The sequence below is a fragment of the Gossypium arboreum genome, chromosome 5 (assembly GCF_025698485.1).
Source record: "Gossypium arboreum isolate Shixiya-1 chromosome 5, ASM2569848v2, whole genome shotgun sequence".
Classification (NCBI taxonomy): Eukaryota; Viridiplantae; Streptophyta; class Magnoliopsida; order Malvales; family Malvaceae; genus Gossypium; species Gossypium arboreum.
Genome location: NC_069074.1, coordinates 71,717,252 through 71,736,820, shown reverse-complemented (window position 1 = coordinate 71,736,820; position 19,569 = coordinate 71,717,252). Strand labels below are relative to the sequence as shown.

Here is a 19,569-nt window from a genome sequence, read left to right as displayed (position 1 = left end):
TTATACTATCATTCGATAGGTGCGCTTGCCTTTGTCGTATTCTAGTTAGTTCGTGATGTCATTAAGTTTTTAGCACCGTTACTTGGGACTAAGATATTAGGAACGCTTGATTTTTATTAATTTAGTCATTTTTTTATTGCATTTTATTTTTTTTTTTAGTTTAATTTTTATAATCTAAATTTTCTTTTATTTTTCTTCTAGCAGGATTCTTTAGTTTATGATTAGAAGAAACCCGTCGGGACCATTACTTTTTGATAGCAAAAGCAAAAGTACAGCTCGCAGAAACCGTAGAGAAGCAACGCAGATTCGACAAGGTACAGTGTAAGAGCAAGAGGATATTACTAAGGAGATGGTTGAAAATCAGAATAATCAGCTACTCTCTGTAGCTGCTACAAATCCAAATCGAAATCCTGCTCCTCTTACTATGTACGATTATGCCAAGCCCACTCTTACTGAGGCTGAATCGAGTATTGTTAGACCTGCTATTGCTACAAATAGTTCTGAACTGAAGCCTAACACTATTCAAATGATCCAACAATTTATTCAGTTCGATGGTTTGCAGGATGAAGACCCAAATACTCATTTGGCTAATTTTCTGGAATTCTATTACACTTTTAAGATAAATGACGTTTCTGATGATGCCATTCGGCTACTGTTGTTTTCGTTCCCATTAAGAAATAAGGCTAAACAGTGGTTGAACTCCCTACTGCGAGGATCTATTACTTTGTGGGAACAAATGACCGAAAAATTCTTGTTGAAGTACTTTCCACCGGCTAAGACAACCAATATGAGGAATGATATCTCTTCCTTTGTACAGATGGACTTAGAAACCTTATATGATGCATGGGAGAGGTATAAGGACTTACTGAGAAGGTGCCCTCACCATAGGTTACCTCTATGGCTACAGGTTCAAACTTTTTACAACGGTTTTAACCCCTCAACTAGGCAATTGATCGATGCATCCGCCAGTGGGACTCTGAATAACAAAACACCTGAAGAGGCTTACGAGTTTATAGAAGAAATGTCACTAAATAATTATCAGTGGCAAGTCATGAGGATAAAGTCGGTGAAAGTAACCTATGTTTTTAACATTGATGCAGTCACCATGTTGTCAAATCAGGTAGACCTGTTGAATAAAAAGGTTGATGGTTTATATGGTTCTACGCAGGTACATTCGATGATGCAATGCGATACAAACGGAGGAGGGATGAACAATCCAGAATGCCTAACTTACAATCCTAGCACAAAGAACGAACAAGTCAACTATATTGGTAACAATTCTAAACCTCAGAATAACCCCTATAATAACACTTATAATGCAGGTTGGAGAAACCATCCCAGCTTCTCTTGGGGTGGTTAAGGAAATCAAAGACCAAAACCCCTCTAGGCTTTCAACAACAACCTTACCAGCAAGAGAAGAAGCCAAACCTTGAAGAGATGTTGAAAAACTTTATTTCGGTGTCAGAAACTCACTTCTAAAACACCGAAACAACATTCAAAAATCAAAAATCGTCGATTCAAGGACTCGAGAACCAGATAGGTCAATTGGAAAAGATGATTTCAAAACGTCCACAAGGTAGCTTGCCAAGTAACATCGAAACTAACCCAAGAGAGCAGCTTCATGCAATTACTGTTCGAGATGAAGAAAGTTTAGTTGAATCTGAATCTAAACCGAGGCAAGAAACTGTGGTAAGCAATGGTAAGGTTGAGGTAAGCCAAAATAAGTAAGAATAGGTCGATAAAGAATATAAACCTCATGTGCCATATCCAAATGTGATAAGGAAAGACCACACAAACGAACAATTTGGTAAATTCTTTAAACTTTTGAAAAAAAAATACATATTAACTTACCGTTTATTGAAGCTCTTTTGCAGATGCCCAATTAAGTTAAATTTTTAAAGGAGTTTTTAGTAAACAAGCGGAAGTTAGATGATTTGTCGCATGTTAGATGATTTGTCATATGTGGAGCTAAATACAGTTTGCTTAACTATCTTACAAAATAAACTACCCAATAAGTTGAAATATCTAGGGAGTTTTACTATTCCTTATTTAATTGGCAATTTAAATGTTAACAATGCTTTGGCTGATTTAGGGGAAAGTATTAATGTCATGGCCTATAAAATGTTTAAACAACTAGGTCTTGGGAAACCCAAACAAACTAGGATAAGCATTCAATTCGCAGATAAAAGTATTGATTTCCTAAGGGTATTGTTGAAGACGTGCTTGTTAAAATTGATAAATTTATATTTCCAGTTGACTTTGTTATTCTAGACATGGATGAGGATAGTGACGTACCTTTAATTTTAGGATGACCCTTTTTAACAACTGCTAGAACTATCATAGATGTTGGTACAGGTGAGTCAATGCTTCATGTAGGTGATGACACAATTAAACTCCAAGCTCGTGATTCTATTAGGATATCTAGTGATCGACATGATATTACGAGTTCTGTTAATGTTAATAACCTTGTGGCTCAACTTTCTTTGTAGGAAACACCTCAAAAAAAAGTGATAGAGCCACGGTCCAGTTTATATGACAAAAACAGAACAAATCGTGAAGAAAAAATACTACAAATCGATGAACTAGATGAATTGCAGACACACATCGAGGAGAAACCGAGAATAGAAGATGAACCAAAGTGACTCCATGGCGAGCTTAAGGATGGGACAAACCAATTTAAGGTGGGAGATCAGATGTTATTAGATGAAACCGACCCTTGAATAACTACTTCAGAGCTCAACACAAATAAAGCAACTCTTTTTACGGTACTCAATGTCTTCCCATACGGTACAGTCGAGGTAATTCACTCTAATTTTGGCACTTTTAAGGTTCATGTTACTCGACTTAAGCCTTATTTGAATAAAAGAATTGATATTGAGAAAGCGAAGTTTCAACTCCATAAACCACCATGACCATGTGAATACGAGGTAAGTCGAGCTTAGACTTTAAATAAGCACTTCTCGGAAGGCAAACTGAGCATTAACATTTCTAATTTACTAATTTTATCTTAAGATATTTTTAAAATTAATTAATTTTTAAAATAAATAAATAAAAATGGTTTTTAAAACCCACACGGCCTGGATACACGGGCATGTCCTAGGCCGTGTGGATCTTTTGACTTAGTTTTAAATTTTGAAAAAAATTGACAATGAGTTACACGGCCTGACGACACGACCATGTAATATACACGGCCTGGATACATAGGTGTCTCATTGGCCGTATGGAGCCTGGAACTTAATTTTTCCAAAAATCGATAGAGACACGGGCTAAAACAGTCCACACAGACGTGTAACACAGTCGTGTGGACTACACGGCCTGGACACACAAGAGTGTCCTAGGCCATGTGAAACCTGGAGCTTAATTTTCCAAATTTAAAACAAGTTAGAGAGTTACACGGGCAAGGCACATGACTATGTGCGAGACACGGCCAAGCCACACGGGCGTGTTGAAGGTCATACGGGCGTGGGAGAAGCGAATAAGAATGCACACAGCCATGTGATACGGCTATGTGGACCACACGGCCTGGACACACGGGCGTGTCTGAAGCCGTGAGAAAACTAGGCTTAAATTTTTAATGCACACAGGCTGAAAACACATCACATGCGCGTGGAAGAAAAGAAGGAGATTGCACACGGCTGTGCGATACGGCCGTATGAACCACACGGCCTGGACACACGGACGTGTCCAAGGCCGTGTGAAGACTGGGCTTTCATTTTATTTAATGCACACGATATACACAGAGGCCACACGGACATGTGAAACGACCGTGTGGCCCAACACGGGCCTAACATGACTATGTCACTTCTTTAAAACAAACCCTAAATTTTATTTTATTTTCTTATTTTGTCTTTTTCCTTCCCTCTCTAACCCCAGCCGCTGACTACCTTGACCCAAGCTTGCCTCCGTCGACCTCCTGCACTGCCACCACCTTTCTCAACCGCTCCTCATCATCTCCCTTTCCCTTCTCCTTCACCTTCAGACCAACCCTCTCGCAAACCACCCATAACCCTCACCCTTTTCCTCGTCTCTGGACCACCCTAGAATCCCTTCCTCCCTTCTTCCTCTCCTCCTTCCTTCCCCTCTCTATCAACCTTTCCCTCTTCCTCAATCTCGCACAACCCAATCTGCCTCCCCCCATTCTCTTCTCCCTTTTGCGTGACCTCCAGCAACCTTCCACACTGTGTGCGAACCACCGTCGCTGTCCGACCACCACCCCAACTGCCTGTCGGTCATTCTTTTTACCATTCTACCCTTCCTTTTCTTGATTGATTTATTTATTTATTATTTTTGTTATTAGTTAAACTATTTTATTTTCTTATTATTTTTTTCCAATATCATTATTAATTAATTTTTCTTTTCGATTCTAATAGTTATTGTTTCAGATTATTATAGGAGTATTGCTATTCTCTAATTGCATTAATTTCTCATTATTTCTATTACTATTTGTTATTTATTTTAGTATTTGACTTGTTCATTTCTTTATGTAATATTTTAAAGTGTCTTATAATTGAGGATTAGTTATTTAATTTCTTATTCTTTATTGATTCATGATGACTTTACTTTTGGTTTTTGCATTCTTATTCATACATATTGTTTTAGGAGTCATTTGTTATTTGAACTACTTGACTTTATCTTCTCAACCCTAGTTGCTTCTTGGTTTGGTGATGCGCTAATTGATGAATTGTTATATTTTTTTCAAGCACATTATGATGAACACACGAGGCAAATCTAAGGTCGTTGTCCCTGCTTTGAAAAAGCGGAAAGGCCCTAGCGTTACCTCCTCCTCGAGCGCATCTGTCGAAGCTCGCCACCACTTTCTCAGATTTGCGGCGGGCCCCTAGGAGGATTTATACTAGCTCAATCGCGTACGACCACTTGGCCTAGACCGCTGCATCGATTGAGCCGCGTTGGAGCAGGTTCGATTAGCTGATGACGTGCGTGCCATTATTGCCACAACTGTAACAACCCATTTTTTAGTTAAATTAGAACAGTGGTTTCGGGACCACAAATCAGAAGTCAAAATATTCATTTTATTATTATTTTAATGTTTACAGTATGATATCATATTGGTGTGAAAATTTCATTAATAAATTTTATAGTTTAATTACTTAATTTGAGTAAGAGGACTAAATCGCGTAAAATGCAAAGTTATAGAACCTTAAAGTAAAGGTCTTTGTGTTGTAATTACACCATCTCTAGTGTAAGTGGACTTTTATGGACATATTTTCATGAATTTTAATGGTTTTTAATTAAGTTTATTTAGTTAATTTGATTATTAATCATATAATAGATAAAAGAAAGTTAAATTAATTCTTCATATCATCTTTTTCAACCGAAAGTTAGGGAAAAAGGAAACCATTTCTTTTCTCTTCATTCGGCTATGCCATATTTGTCAATTAAGGTATGATTTTTGATCCGTTTTTTATGATTTCTATGTTTTTGTAATCGTTGCAGCTCAATCTAGCTAGCTCATACCTTTAATTTTGAAACTATTAAAGATTTTGAGTGTTTCCATTGTTGAATCTATGTGTTATTTGATGTTTAATGGTGAAATATGAAAGCTTTATGATAGATTTTCATGTTTTGTAAAGTGATTTTTGATGAAAATTGTGAAATGTGCAAATTATGTGGTTGAAATGTGAAATAAATGAAAGTTTTGGGCTGCTAGGGACCTATATGTAATTCGGCCAAGCTTGGGTTTACTGAAATTATGTGAATTTTATATTTTGTGAAATAAGGATTAAATTGTTAAAAGTGTAAAAGTTTAGGGGCTAATGTGCAAATAAGCCTAAATGTATGTTTTGGACTAAATTGAATGAATGATTGATTAAATAAGTTAATTTTGAATTCATATACATCAAAAAAGAAAGAATTTGGATTTAGATTGGGGGAAAAGCAAGGATATCGAGTAGTCGACCTGATCTGTCAATTTCGAATACTAGGTAGGTTTATATGTGATGATTACATTATAAATGTATGTTAAAATGCTTTTATATTCCATAAATTATTAAAACGGAATTATGGATAATGTATGAATTGTGGAAACGAATCTACGAATGCATTGATGATAGAAACAAAAAGTGTGAAAGTCCGGTTGAACCTTAAGAATAGTTTTTGGATACTATGGACATGTTAGTAAGTGATATGTTGAGTTGGCTACGGGCAATGATATTAGCACTTCGGGTGCGTATTTTACAGATTTGGCTTCAGCCTATGATAATAGTTCTTCGGATAAGTTACCTTAATTTAGCTAGGGCCATTGTATAGATACTTATCGTACGAGACTCCTGAGTACCCGATTTCTATTCCGAATGGTTCAACGGGTAAACGAATGATGTGGTTGAGAAAGAGGTTAGTACGAGGCGATACAAGTATGTGCAGAACCTATTCGAGTATTAAATAGTGAAAGTTCGATGAGTTTGTATTTGATCATGTTTTGAGACATGAGAAAGGTTTATAGTTAATGTGTATATGGTTTTGCCATGTGTAATTGGTTGATTTGCATTTATTCGATGAATAAAGTTATTCATATACGATCTTACTAAGCTACGAAGCTTACTTCCTGTTATTTTTCTATATTTTATAGTGAATCAAGGCTAGCTCGGATCTAGGAGTCGTCGGGAAATCATCGCACTATCAAACATCTAAGTTGGCACTTTTGAATTATACATTTATGGTATATGGCTTGTATAGGATAGATGCGGTATTTTGGTTGTGATTATAGCTATGAGATTTGGCTTGTAAATGATGTTAATATTGATGTGTGTTTGGCTATTAGAAATGGCTTGTAAAGGTATATGTTTTGGTTTGTATAATTATAGCCATGAGTGATGGCTTATTTTGGTTTGTTTTGGCATGGTTGTAACCAAGGCATTATGAAAGTTAAAATGGTTATGTAAATTATGGCAAATGAGCCATATTGTTTGATATTGTTTTGGCATATATTTTGCTAAGTAAATAGTAGTGATTTGAGAATTGGAATAGATGAAATTATAATGTATGAATTGTGCATTTGGTTAATGATTTTGGCTGCCTAATTGTATAATGAAATGGTACAATTTTGCCTTGTGTAAGTACATTGAAGTTGGGATGGCAAATTGGCCTTGCGAATGGTTGTATGACACACGGTCATGTTACACGGCCGTGTGTCCCCTGGTGTTGAAATTGAACTGAAGTCAGTATGCTCCACACGGTCTCACATACGGGTGTGTGACTGGCCATGTGATACAAGTTAGTATACCCCCTAATTGGCACACAGCCTAGCACACAGGTTGATCGTGTTACATAAGTTAGTATATCCTACAGGTTTGGCACGGCCTAGCACACGGACGTGTGTAGCCACTTCGAAGGGCACATGGGCTTATGGTTGGCCGTGTGACCCAAGTCAGTATGTATGCCCTGTTTTCACAAGGCCAGAGACACAGGCGTGTCTAAAGTCGTGTGAGATACACGACCTATTCACACGGGCTTGTGACCCCTGTAAGGTTGAAATTTTTTCAAATTTCCAAAAATTTTCGTATGTTATCGGGTTAGTCTCAAACCACTTCTAAGGCATGTTTAAGGCCTTGTAGGCCCTTATAAAAGACAATGTGATTGTGTTGAATGATTTATGAGAATGAATGCTTTATGCTTGATAAATGTATGCTTAATGTTGTGAATTGTTCAGTAATACCTCATAACATTTATGAGAATGAATGCCTTATACTTGATAAATGTATGCTTAATGTTGTGAATTGTTCGGTAATACCTCGTAACCCTACTCTAGCGACGGATATGGGTTAGGGGTGTTACAACAGGTCCGTGGGATAGATTCTTCGACATCATCGAGCCCACATACATGGAGCTTATCTTGGAGTTTTGTGCTACATTTTCAGTACAACAGGTCATGACGATACATGACGAGCCAGGCACCGTCACTTTTCGCCTGGGTGGTTTGGTGCGACATATGAGCGTCCCAGAGTTCAATGCTGCTATGGGACTCTACACGAAGAAGTTTATGAGTGCCGAGGATTTTCTTCAACTTCATCGACATATCCATCACTCCCTATCGTATTGTTGGACCAATCTTACAGCTAGCCAGACACCTATGACACGAGTCGCTCGAAGGAAACTTTTCTCTCTCTGGTCTTATGGCACATTCACGCACTCTTAGCTCACACTTTGACAGGTCAGAGAGAGAGAGCACTGGAGTCGTTAGCACTCATGACGCATACTTCCTATGGAGCATGGCCCATGGCCATATTATTGATTTGGCGTACTTCATCGCTTTATCTTTTCGCATCAGACTGACCGCCACAGGAAGGGCCCCATCTGTCTCGGCCCTTACATGACTTGCCTCGCTCGACACTTCAGACTCATCGACACACTGGAGCAGTCCTCCACACTCACACTGGTCGGCTAGATGTCCCCACAAGGCATCTCGAGCATGATACAATGAGGATGATCGAGTGGCGTCGTGGAGTAGATCCTCCTTAGTACAGACTATTTCATTCTGACGCTAAGAATGAACCTGAGGACTTCACTGATGATGTTCCTCCCTATCATGAGGACCCACCACAGCCTCCATATTTGAGTCACCGACCTGTTCATTCTGTTGCTAGCTTTCGAGGAGTATCTGCCGGGGAGTTCACTAGTTTCCATCAGTACTGAGATCAGAGGTTCGACTGTATTGATGCGACACTACAGTAGATTTGTTAGCATTTCCATGTTACTCCTCCAGTGCCGACAACTCACGATGCCAATACATCTGATGATGAGGACCATTAAGTCCATTTATCATTTATTTTTAATTTCAATTTTATTTTCTTATTTTTAGTTTTATTTCTAATTTTATTGTTATTTTTTAGACTTCTTTTGTTTTTATATTTTGAACTATATATTTTTAGTTATTTATTATGGTTGTTTCTAATTGAGTAACCCTTTAATCTTCTTCAGCGTTGTGTTTATTTTCTTATCAGTTGCTCAGAATCATTTCCTGCATCTACATTTATCTCCAATTTCACTTTTCACTATTCTGGGAATTTCATCCAATATTTAGGGCAGTTTCAATTCTCTCCCTCTCGTATGATATTTTTGTACATTGAGGACAATTTAAATCTTAAGTGTAGGGAGGTTATTTATATGATCATTAGAAAATCTCTGAATTATGTCTTGTGTTCCAGTAATTTTCTCATTTTACTATTAGAATGAATTCTTATCGATTTGTGATTTTTATTGATATGATTTAGATTAAATTCATAGGTAATTGTGCATTGATTGTTTAAACTTTAAAGCATGAAAGAACCAAGCATGATGAGTTTATTTTCAGAACTAAAAATTGCTAGGTTGTTTCCCTAAATTGAGGTATTACCTTGAAGTTTGATATTTGCAATATTGATATCAAAAACCATAATTTTTGTGAGTTTTTGAGCCTTTAGAGCATACACTTTTCTTGCTCACATTATTATTGGTTATGAGTGTGTCAATACTAATTGGTTATTCTAGAACTTGCTTCGATTATACATGTCGAGACCACACCTTTGAGTTGATATACTAAGATGATAAAGGCGCCTAGGTTTTAACCGACTTATCCTAAAAAGCTTACCTTCATAATTAACCCTTAGTGAACCACTTTGAGCCTAATAAACCGTTTCTTGATCTACCCTATATTAACCCATAACTCATTCTTTTTGATTCATTGAGATTTTTCCTATTTTATTGTTTTGTCGAGATGTGATTTGGTCAATTTCCTAATTATGTTTTTTTGCTCAGTTGTTAAATTATCTCTTACTATTTTTTATCTTAAAAAAAATGATGAATGAAAAAATATATATATTTATATTCATTACATTTTTATTACGTAATTTTATGTCGATTGAGCTTGAATAGTTATATTCATATTTTTAGAAAAAAGCTCATGTTTTATTGAATAGTTCCGATTGATGTAATTATTCAGCATTAGTTATTTTTCTAGTTAGGAAATTTATCAATTCGATTCGATTCTAACCTTCCTTTTCAGCCTTTATCCACACATTTAACTCAGGCCCCATTACAACCCTTTAAATACCTTTTGATTTGTGTATCATCTCATTTTATAGTGGTGGAGATTTGATTTTCATGCAAGTCTATGGTAATAAATTTTTCTATTTGACTTTTGAGTCCTTACTTTTTGAACCTTAAGCACTTTGAGTGATTTGAGTGAATCTTTAGTGAGGATGTCAATTCTTGTCGGTTTTGAATTAAAGGTAATTACTTAGATAAGGGGAAATACCTATGCTTTCATCCTTTAAAAATGTGTGACTTGGATTGTTTGAATCTTTAGTGATCTTTTAGTTGAATTATCAATATATGATTATTTGTGAATTATGACAAAACATTATTGATGAGAGTTATGAATTAAGAAAGTTTAGTTTTTAATTGTGAGTAGAGGATTTTGCTTGAGGATAAGCAAACGCTTAAGTGTGGGGATATTTGATAAGCCATAAAAGTAACACATTTTAATCTCATTCTTGATACGTTATTTGGATGATTTATTATTTAATTTAGTGAATTTAATGCTCCTAATCCTTTAATTTCATGTTTTATACTTAGGAGAGCATAGGGAAACAAAAGGAGCGGAAAACGGGCCAAAATCAAACAAAACAGGCTATATTTAGGATCCACACGGCCAAGCCTTTTCCCACACGGTGAAAGAACGCCATGTAGCACCCCAAACCCGCCCGAAGTTATGGCGGATCCGCATGCCACATCAAAACGTTAAAAAATTCCATTCTAAGTCCGTAAAATCGTACTTGATGTTCAAAAGATTAATTCATTAAGGGTTAAAGTGAATGGAAGTCAGTGCACCGTAGGAAACCGGAAAAGAGGTGGTGAGTCCATCGGATCGCTATACCAAGCTCCTTCGGATCCAATCCTAGACATGCATACCGCCATTGCCACACCTTAACGTCATGGATATTTCTAGGAAACCGATTCGATTAAGTCATTTTTAGGAAAAGTGATTAGTTTTGGAAAATACTTTCATTGCGGAAGCTTTGCTTGTTGTCGTGTTATTTTGAAATCAACTGTTGTTTTTGAAAATGCGCCCTAAAGCTATCCAATTTCAACAGTTAAAATAAGTATTACCTATCTTAGTAATACATATTAAAAACCATCAAAAATAAATAAGCGGCCTTATTACATTTAAAAGCCCAAAACCTCAAACGTAATTAAAAGGATGTCCAGTTCACCAGAAGAAAATCAAACTTTGAGCGGGTGGCCACTCCAATTCCCTCACGACTCAAGCCCACTATGGTTGGGGATTTCTGCGTGGATGAAAATAAAAGAGGTCAGTTTGGGGAAACTCAGGTGTAAGGAAAACCCATTCAAAGCCCAAGTCACTCAATTGGGCCTAAGCCCATTCAGTAATAATGGTATTGGGCGAGCCCTTTTCAGATTATAATAAACGGGCCTTAGCCCTTATTCAGATAATGATGGCCCATAGGCCCATTTCAAAATACATGCAACATCGGTAAACATATGCAAGCCCATTTGGGAGACTACTCAACCCACCAACCACTACACTCCACCGTACCAGCCCATACACTCCATGTGGGAATAGCTCAACTCACCCAAATTTAACACTCCACATTTGCGGCATTCTTGCTCGATTAACAATAAATTGAGGCAAAGCCTCCAAGACGTGGACAAGCCACTTTCGATACTTCCTCCGTCAATATCCCAGTCCCATGCATCGATAATAACAACATGGCATGCGATAAATAACAACGATCAAACATGCATTTAAGTCAATTTAACCTAGGGTATTTCTGTAATTTATCTCTTAGGGGTAAAACGGTAAATTTTCCACTTTTAAAGGTATTTCAGTAATTTATCTATTTTAGGGTTTTTCATGCATATTCTTACTTTTCATGTACTAACAGAATCACATACCGAGGGTTCTTATTGAATTGGGCCCGTTGGCCCATCATTCCAATTTTGTCCCATTAAGCCCAAAAATATCGAGGGCACAGAAATCATGCACTTTGCAGTCCGAATTTTTCAGCTTACCAAAAACATTAATCAATTTACCTCACGAGCATTCGCACACTCGCAAATCTACAAAATACCGGTTTTTTTGGCATTTCGGCTTTTCGACTTTTGCCGATCCAGACTAAGAAAGAGGGTGTTAGTTACACACTGCTTGCGACGATATCTTTTAGATCCACACACGAACGCCTACAATTAGATTACTAACACTTTAATCTAACTATTCAAATACGAACTACGTATTAACCCCTTACAATATTCGGCCAACCACACCTACAGATCATTGTAAGCTTATAAGAAAACAATAAGCAACTCATTAACAAATTTTTGTCAATGTTTACCACATAATCATAATTTCACTGCAAGCTGTCTTCCTGAGCAACAGTCACTAAATTATTTATAACTAGAGCTACGAAACTCCAAATCAAGTGCTGTTAATTTTCCCTGAAAATAGACTCATATATCTTCTATCCATAAAATTTTCAGAATTTTTGGTTTAGCCAATCAATACCAGAATTTTCTCAAAGTTTCCCATGTTTCACTGTTTGACTAATCTGACCACTCTTCATTACAAATCAAATTTCTCATTGTACAGAATTCAAAATATGTTCTTGTTTATTTCATTAGAAACTAGACTCAATAAGCTTTAATTACATAATTTATTCAGCTTCTAATTCATCTCCCACAATTTATGGTGATTTTCCAAAGTCACGTTACTGCTGCTGTCCCAAGCAGATTTATTACCAAATCACTCTTTCATACACCTATCTTGCATGCATGTTATTTAAACATGTATATCACCAATCAATCATCACATATCTATGATTTTTACTTAAGCATAATCTCCATTTCATCATTTCAAAGCACAACATGTTAGCCGATTTTTCCTTTAGCATCTAAGGCACATGCATGCTCATTTGTTTGGCTCAACTTCACATATCTTCCATTTTTCATCAAAAGAACATGAAACAACAACCATTTCCTTCATTTTAATTCATGACTAAATGCTCACAACACAACTAAAAATCAAAATATACTTCAAGAGTTAAGGTAGAATCAAGAAGAACTCATGAACCTCAAAATAGAAGTAAGGTACCAAGAACTTACCTTCAATTTTCCTCCTCCTAATGACCAAATACTCAAGAGCTTTCTCCTCTCCTTTCTCTTCTCTAACTTTCAGCTATGATGAACAAAGATGGACAAAACTTTGTTCTTTTCACCCCTTTTTCTTTTAATAAAATTTCATAATTCATTCATTTAATTCTTTAATACAAAAGACATGATATTCTTATCATGAAACATTTACCTAACCCATTACCATGAAACATTTACCTAACCCATTATCATGGAACATTTACCTAAGCCATTATCATGGAACATTTACCTAACCTATTATCAATTTGTATCAATTTGTACCATAAATTATGGATATCAAGTGTACATTTTGTCTACAACAACATGATGGCTGGCCACTTCATGTAAAATGGGAGGTTTGTCATGCAAATCCTCCTATTTTGCACTCCTATTTATTTGGCCACTTCAATTTAGCCTATAGCATTTTCAAACATTTTCACATAGGTCCTATTTCATAATTTCACCCCCTTTTTCTTATGGAACAAAAATTAACTAAAATTGTCGGGTTCTATCTTAAGCTTGGGCTTTCTGGAGGCCCACTAACATAATTAAACCTATGCCAACATTCACAGGATTCCCGAAAATTGGGGCGTTACAGCCCATGTGATCCACACGGGCTGGCCACACGCCCATGTGCTAGCCCATGTCAATTTTGAACCCTATTTATCTAATATGCCGAAAAAGTTAATTTTTAGTGTTGCTAAGCATTCTAAAGTTTATAAATACATACTAGAAGAGGACCTAAGGGGACACACAGAGCTGAATGAAGAAAAGACTCGAAGAACGCCAACGGATTCAACTCAGAAGCAGGATCTCCTCCAAGACTGAAGATCTCCATTCAATTTCTCTCGAAGTTTTTGGGTTTCTTTTTTGTTTTGTTGTTTTCCTAATTTTGAGATGTTTTCGTTCCAAAGTATGAACAAAATTCCCTAGATACCTAGGGAGGATGAAACCTAAGACGGATCTTATTATTTTATTTTTCTAAATTACATGATAAATATTTCTTATTGATCTCAATTATGTGTTCTTATTTCATGTTTATTATTTTCAGGATATTAATTCATGATTGATGTGCTTATTCAGTGGAGCAAAAGTCCCTGTTTAAGAGTAGATCTGGCATAATTGAGTGGAGTTGCATGCAATCCCAGATATAGGGCGACATAAATCTACCGGATTAGAGTCAAATCTAATAGGGGAATCCATAGATCGAGTTAATGTGACAATAGGGGTTTTAATTAGAAAGAGATTTCAATTAATCAACCCAAAATTAGTTGTTTTTATTCTCGAAAGAGATATTAACATAAGTTAGGGATTTCTACGGATCAAGACAAGTGAATAAATCGTTTAATTCAGATTTAGAATAATAAGTGAAGTCTAGTGAATTCTTTCTTAGGTATTGTCTCTCTCATCAGTTTTCTTGAAATATTTTCCTACTTTATTCTATGTTTCATCTTAGTAATTTGATTAGTTAAGATTAGGTTAACACATAGAAAAATTTGGCTTCAAAAATTTTCTCAAGGTTGAAGATATTAATACTTTAATGTGGTGTAATATTAGTTATGCACTTGGACAATGTTGTTGTTATCATGTGATGTACTACTAATTCGCATTTGGATAATATTATTAATTTCTAGTATTAATTGTGGTTTAGAAGCTAATTTATAATTATTCAATTTTTTATTTTTTATAACACAATTAAAAATAATTTATTTGCTTTGGTTGTTTTCAATTTATGACAGTTAATATTCTAGCTTAATAATTGAGTATTATTATATATAAACAAACAAATCATTGCAATATATGTAAAAAATTAAAATATAAATTTATTAATATATACATAATAAACTCAATTAAACAATGAAAAGATAATAAATTCTTAAATATATATTTGTTTCATTTAAAACAACTTTTATCAAATATTTTCAAGAAATCGCCAAATAACAAAAATATTTTACACAAATTCATCCAAACACCAGAAAAGTAAATCATTTTCCATAAATTATTTTCCTGAAAATATTTTAGTAGCAGACAAACATAGCCTTAGTGTCAAAGATCGAAGAATAAAATTGTTTAGATTTTGATTCGCAAATTCATGACCTCCAAAGTTGTTTTATAAAAAATAAAAAATAAAAAACTAAACTATAGAAATGAAGGGGAACAAGAGCTTTTTATTGGTGCAAGCAGTGCAAACCAAAAAGGTAATACAACAACGATTTTAACAAGTGACTTGAATGAAAACTTCTGAATAGTCCAACGACCATTTTATAACTTTTTAAAGCTGAATAACCAAAACGTAAACTTACTAATAATTTAATGACCTTAAACTAACATTTTCCAATATTTTAATAAAATATAATTCATCTATACTAAAATTAAAACTTTGATGAATTGGAGTTCCAAAATAATAAGAAACTCACTTTTACAACATCAATAACTATCACTCTTTTCTTCTTATGTTTCCCTCATTACATTGAGAGGGTTTTTAAAAGTAACTTCTATTTTAAGTTTGTTTTATATGGAAAAAAATTGTTATATATAATGATGGTACTTTATTTATTCTAATTAATAGTCTTTTTTATTAGATTCTAGATTTAACACATTTATTTTCTAATGAAAAGTAATTTTATTAACAAGAATTTTGTTCTAAAAGCAATACATAATATAATTTATATACAAGAAAATAAATCTATCTATACTATTATTAAAGAGTGTATTTGAGATGGTGTTATCCATCAATCGGGTCCAAACATAGTTGGGAAATTACTAAAAATTATTTCCTTTTACAAAGCTACAAATATTATTTAGAGGGTATTTTTATCTTTTATATTTTATATAAAACCTAAAAGAAAATACATACATATGATATGAATTCAACTTTACCATTTTAACCAAAATTGTAACACCTCAAACCCGGCCTAGATGCTACGACCAAATTTGAAGAGTCACAATATGTAACAGTTCGATTTTGGGCCTAGTCAGAACAGTGGTTTTGGGACCACTAAATTGGGGTTGGAGAAATTATATTTTTATATTATTTTATGTATTTTGGCATGATTATATGAGAGTACGAAAATTTTGGTGGATTAATTTCAGTGATTGCATGCTTAAATAGGGAAAAAGGACTAAATCGCATAAAGGGCAAAAGTTCTACTTTACTTGATAGACATACCAAATAGTTAGAGAACCCAAATCGGGGGTCTTTAAATGGAAAATAGACCCTTAAAATAGAGGTGGCGGGCCATAGGGGGGCAAAATGAGGCATGTTGACTAGGTTAGGTGGGTTTTGGTAACAAAATTGGTTAAAAATAAATTTTAATAAAGAGAGAATGATATTTTATTTTCTCTAATCTTCTTCCCACCGTTCATACCAACAAAAGAGGGGTTTTTAAGCTTCAAAAATTTCAGCAACTTAGAGCCTTCACAAGTAAGTGATTTTGATGATTTTCCTTGATGATTTCTGCACTTTTAGAACCCTTGTAACATAAACTTTCTAATGAGGGGACTATTTTGCAAAATGGTTGAAAGTCTATGGATTTTCCATGATAGTAGACATGTTGTTTTCTAGAATTTTATGGAAGAAAATGAACTACGGTTGTGAAATAAACAACTATTGTGAAGAGATTTCTCATGGAAACCCTAAAAAGGACTATTTTGCATAAATTGAAAATTTGTTGATAAATGTGAAAACTAATGAGAATTGTGGGTTGCTTCTAGTATAAAAATTAATCGGCTAGAATTAATATATGAAGAAATTTGATAAAAATCGAATTTCGAACCTAGGGGTAAAATGGTCATTTTGCCCAATTTTAAATTGCTGAGTACTTAGATTAAATAAAATGATTAAATTAGTGAATTTTTATCATTATAGATCAAGAATTACAAAATCCGGGCCTAGATCGGGGAAAAGCAAAACTAGCGGAATAAGTCGAGATAGCCGCCAAATTTTGAATACCGAAGTAAGTTGTATGTAAATAACACAACTACATTGTTATCATATGTGCTTGAATTGAGATAGCATGAATTGCTTGTTTGTGAAAATAGTCATGTATGATGAACATTGAGATAGTAGGACTCCCATTTGAACCTTAGAAAATAAATCGGATATTCAGGCCATGACATTTAGGATATTTGTGTGCTAGTGTAAGACATGTCTGGGACATGCATCGGCCACATTATGAGAGCCAGTGTAAGACCATGTCTGGGACATGGCATTGGCATTGAGATGATAGCTAGTGTAAGACATGTTTGGGACATGCATCGGCCTCGAGATGTAAGCTAGTGTAAGACATGTCTAAGACATGCATCGACTACATGATGTGTCAGTTTAAGACCATGTCTGGGACATGGCATCGGCAAAGATACGTGAGAGTTAGTGTAAGACCATGTTTGGGACATGGCATCTGCTTAACGTGAGAGCCAGTGTAAGACCATGTCTGGGACATGGCATCAGCATTATACCCTATGTTTGAAGCTTAGTAACTATCCGATAGTATTTCAAATGGTTCAAAGGCGAGAGTTTAAGTTAAACGAGAAATGTATAACCATGTTGTGAGTGATACAGGTAACTAAATGAAATGCATGAGATGTGAGCTTAGTATATGCTATGTGAATTGTGTTGGATAGTGATGAGTAAGTTGTGTTTATTCCTATTTTAGTGTTATAAGCATGATGATGAACGGTAAAGTTATCATTTTATTTATTTTCATACAACTTACAAAGCTTTATGCTTACCCTATTTCTTCCCATTTTCTTATAGTGCCGCCTAATTAGCTCGTGGATCAGCGGATATCGGAGGCCTCGATCACACTATCAATCAAAGCACTTGGTATAGGTATATCTCTTTATTTTGATTATGGCATGTATAGGACCTTGATTTTTGAGTTTTGTGTCAATGTAAATTGGCCAAATGTGTTGGCTCATTTTAGAAATTGATTCATTTTGTACAAGGCCATGGAAAAATGGCAAAAGTTGAAAGTTGTTTTGTGAATACAAGAAGCTCTTTCATGAATGAGTAATTTGTTGATTACTTAAGTATATATGGAATGTATAGAAGCCTTAAATGTAGTTGATAGAGTGAGAAATCATATTATGTTAATCTTAGCATGGTGGATTGTTGTTATATTGCGTTTCAGGGTGGCAAAGGGCTTGGTAAATAGCCTTATGTTGTCCATAGGGGTAGACACACGGGCGTGTGTCTTGGCCGTGTATGACACACGGTCAGCCCCATGGGCGTGTTGTTCAGCCGTGTGTCCCCTGCACATAAAAATTTCAAGTCAGTATGCATGGTAGTAAACACACGGGCAAAGACAAGGCCGTGCATCTCAGCCGTGTGAAGAGCACGGCCTAGCACACGGGTGTGTGTCTTGGCCGTGTGACCCTTAAGGATTGCTAACGTCAGAAATAGAATGTCAAGGTTTTTTGACACGGGCTAGGACACGGGCGTGTCATGGTCGTGTGGGAGACATGGGCCATAGACATGGGCGTGTGTTAGGCAGTGTGAAAACCCCTATAGGTTCGAATTTAGAATTTAATTCATACGGACGTGGGGCACGGGCGTGTCCCTAGAGGCTTAGGCCTTATGTGTCACACGGGCCATTAGCATGGTCATGTCATAATGAATACACGGGTTTGTTACCCTTCCACACGGGCGTGTGGCCTATTTTTTTTATTGTTAATTTTATAAAGTTGGTTAAGGACCCGAATTGGTCCCGAATGGTTTCAAATGGACGTTTGAGGCCTCGTAGGCCTTTTTTTAGGAATTTGAACAAAGTTTGAAAAAGTTTTAAGTTCGATCAAGTCTTAATGAATCGAAAATGATGGAATGCATGTGTTTAAATGAGGTAACGCCTCGTATCCCGTCCTAGTGTAGGACTTGGGTGTGGGGTGTTACACAATAACCATCTTCAAAAAGTCTAACTTAAACTACTTGAAATTCAAAAGTTGGAAATTATTTAAACAGTTAAACCAAATGTGAAAATCCAAATTTGTAAACAATAATCCGGAATAAAATATGGGATATTATAAATTCATATAAAATGGTTAAATAACTAGAACAGAAATAACTGAGCTCTTACTACACTAACTCGCCTGTAATCCAAACAAACAGACTAAATCAGTTTAAAACTTAGTGTGTAACTTATGTATTCAAGAAATCAAAGGTATAACATATGTAGTTTCAGTTTCTCATTAATCAGACAATTACCAGAATTGGATACAGTTGCAAAACATATCAGATACAGATGTAGATTCCTACCCCTAACCGCTACACAACATCTCCATCCATCCCTACATACAGTATAGTTACTATATATCACGTTTCAAAATAATTGGAGTCTAGCTGCTAGATCAGAATGTGATAAATCACCAGAACCAAATATACGTTTGTGGCTTAGCCACTTAAATCGGTAGATCCCACACTTACTCCTTTAC

At 35.4% G+C, this 19,569-nt stretch overlaps 1 non-coding gene across 1 annotated transcript; it reads right to left on the bottom strand.

The window, feature by feature from the left end:
- Positions 1 to 784: 784 nt before the first annotated feature.
- Positions 785 to 891, bottom strand: LOC128293575 (small nucleolar RNA R71). Its single transcript, XR_008283756.1, has one exon. It is a non-coding gene; the product is annotated as a small nucleolar RNA R71 (small nucleolar RNA).
- Positions 892 to 19,569: the final 18,678 nt, after the last annotated feature.